The following is a 3363-nucleotide window of genomic DNA, read 5'->3' on the forward strand; positions in this document are numbered from 1 at the left end:
TGGCAGACTTCTGAGAATTTTTCTGACTTGATCACCACTGGTGTAGGGCTTTCCAAATGCCTTTAAGTCACTAATTATCTTACTAAACCTGGCAAACATTTCTTCAATGGATTCTCCTTCTTTCATTGAGAAGAGTTCGTAGTCATGAACTAGCATGTTGATGTGAGTTTCCTTTACTTTGCTGGTTCCCTCATAGGTGACCTCAAGTTTATCCCACATCTCTTTGGCTGTATCACAACTCAATATTTTCTCGTATTCCTCACCACTTATAGCATTGTGAAGCAGATTTCTTGCCTTTTTATTCACTTGTACCGCTTCCAGTTGCTCATTTGAGTATGAATCTATATCATCAGGATCAGCAAGTGGTGGAGTGCTAGCAGGTAGGGGATAGTTTCCCTTTTTAATAACTCTCCAGACTTTGACATCGTATGCTTTAGCAAAGATTTCCATTCATACTTTCCAGTGAGAGAAATGTTGTCCATTGAAGTATGATGGTCTAACTTGTGAAGTTCCTTCCTGAAAGAGAGCTCCTATGATAACTTGATTTGCCATGATCTTTTCTCACAAGCTGTTAAGCAAAAGGAAAAATGTGGGCCAAGCTCTGATACTAATTGAAAGTACAATTAGAGGGGAGGTGAATTGTAAATACTTCAAATTAATTTTTTATAAGTTGACTTAAAACTTGAGTAGTCGGCTGAATATGATAATTTAGCAGATATGGTAACGAAAAGTAAAATGCAGAAAATAATTGCTGGAATTAAAAACACCGAGATTTTTATACTGGTTCGGATTCAATGTGAATCCTAATCTAGTCCCCTTGGGTTGCAAGGGAGTTCTCTTTAGTAAATGAGTTCCTTCCGAGTACAGATGTGGTGTATATCACTCAGTTTCTCTAGCACTCGTTTTTGATACAATGCCTCACCAGTTGTGTGCTCTCTTTCTATCCCTGACTTGTTACACAACAGATCATAGTGAACTACAATGCTTGTTTGCAGTAGAATAAAGAGAGTGATTTGGTTTGATCAAAGTATGTCTAAGCTAGGGTTTACAAGGGTGTATAAATACTTTGATGGAAGGTAGAGGCTTGACAACCCAAGAGATTTGATCCTTGGAAAGAATTGATTCTTTCCAAGAACAAGGTGTGAGCACGTGATTTTTGCCCATATGAATTATTCCCACAAATTCAAAACAAAATAAATTTTCCCATTGTTTGCAATTTCGTGAATTTTTTGTAGCATTTTTGGTAATTGCTTGCATTTGTCTGCGCATGTTAATTTGGTTTAATTAATGAAAAATACAAAAATATGTTGTATTTGCATTTAGGATTTAATTCTACATTTTAGGATTAATTAGCAAATTAGTCATTTTATAAAATAGAAAAAATCACAAAAATAGTTTACTTTTGCTTTTTAATTTTAATTTTTGCATTTTGTAGTTTTTCTTTTTAATTAATTGTGGTATTTATTACTTAGAGTAATTAAATTAACTTAGTATAATTTGGGGTTAGGATTTAGTTTAGGTTTTATTTTAATTTTAAGAAAAAAAAAGAATTTTGAAATAATTAGAAAAAGCAAAAGAAAAGGGGAAAATTTGGACTTAGAGCCGTTTTGGGCCTCAGATTTGCTGAGCCCAAACCATTCTTCTTCTTTAAAAATCCGCCAGCCCAGCTTCTTCACTTAGGCCAAACCCGCCCCAACCCAACTGCTAACCCGATCCGGTCCAGATTATAGCACAAAATAAACGGGCAGACCTAATCTCCCAAGATATATGACGGGTACTGTTAGTCTTCTCCAAAACCACAGAATTCACTCCCTAAATCGCTCAAAACCCTTGGCGAGTTAGCATCAATCTCGCACCTCGCGTTTCCCCTCTCTCCTCCTACCATATTATAACCGTTTCTGACAGATTCCCTCTCCCTCACATGCTCTTTTCAATTTGATTTCGGATTTTCACCTTTTGGATGATATATGGAAAAATGGGGGGCGTTAGATTGGATTGAAGTTAATCTAAGCCTTCCATTTGTCCCTCTCTCATCAGAAACGGGGTGAAAATCTGTTTTGGGGGAGAATTTTTGGTTTTTGGGGATTTCGTGGTCAGGAGAATAGAAGCTTCGAGATCTTTTGAGGTATATATATAAGGTGAGGTCATTTCTTGTGGGGGGAGGGGAGAGAAAATTTTGGAGATTTTTCAGAGGGGATTTTGGAGAGGGATTTCGGATTTTGGGAAAGGTAAATAAGTTTCTAGGGTTCTTTGAGTTCTTTTTTTGAGGTTCTTCCAGTTTAGTTGGCATTCTCAGAAACAAAGCAAAAATAGTCTAGGTTTGATTTAGGTTCGCGTTTTACTTCATTTCAAAAGAAATCAGAAAATTACAAAAATTTCAGCATTTTTTTATTTTTGGTTCTCAACAATGGAGTTGGGTAAAAGTTTAAGCCTGAGTTTTGTGTTTGGGTTCGGAATTCCGGTGCTGTGCTGAGTTCCGTCAGAGTCTCGTGATTCGGATTTGGAGGAAAAAAACCTTGTAATCTTCTGTCATTATTGAAAGCATTTCTGATTTCAGGTTCATTTCTTCTCCATCTTTCCATTACTCATGATTTTGTGTCGTGTGTTCATGTTTTGTCATGATTTTGCTTAAGATTAACTGAAAGTCACTGTTTGTTGTTTGGTTTAAATGCTGAGTCCTTTTGGTCTCGATTCAGGTTTGTTTGTGCTTGTTTATTCTATATTGGATGAGTGATTGTACACACTGATGTAATAGCTGTGGTCGTGTAAACTCGTCCCATTCGTTTCGTTAAATTTGAGTCACTGAAAGAGATTCATGAAGTCTTAAAGGTTGAAGCCTGCTTGTTTGATTCTTTTGTTGGTTTGGCTGAAGTTTGAGCGCTAAGTAACTTATGTGCTTAGTTCATTCTTAAATTAGTGAGTTTAAATTTAGCTTCTTATTGATTTGTGACTAGCTGAGACTTTAAGGTAAAGTCTGTTTGAGTTGTGTCGATTTCTCTTATGCATTGTAGCTGAAATCTGAGTTCGAGCATAAACTGCTTGTTGAGGATATGATTTTACTTTTGATCAAATGTTTTGGGGACTGTTATTGAATGCATTTTAGTCGAATGGTGGCAGTTAGTGACTCGAATTCAAGCGGTTGTTCTGAAATTTGATGAACTAAGTTAGCTTCGTGAGTTGAGAATTCTTATCATTAATCCCTTAGCTTCCATTTGCTTAGAATTCCTTGCACATGTTTGAGTTTGTCCAGTTCTAGGAAGAAAGTTCTGCGTGTTCTGATGTTCATGGTGATCTGCTTGAGCCTATTGTGTTGGCCTCAATGTGTTCGACATGAACTACCAAGAATCTTCTCTTTCCTTTGAT

This window comes from Nicotiana attenuata, unplaced genomic scaffold (assembly GCF_001879085.1).
Source record: "Nicotiana attenuata strain UT unplaced genomic scaffold, NIATTr2, whole genome shotgun sequence".
NCBI classification, from domain to species: Eukaryota; Viridiplantae; Streptophyta; class Magnoliopsida; order Solanales; family Solanaceae; genus Nicotiana; species Nicotiana attenuata.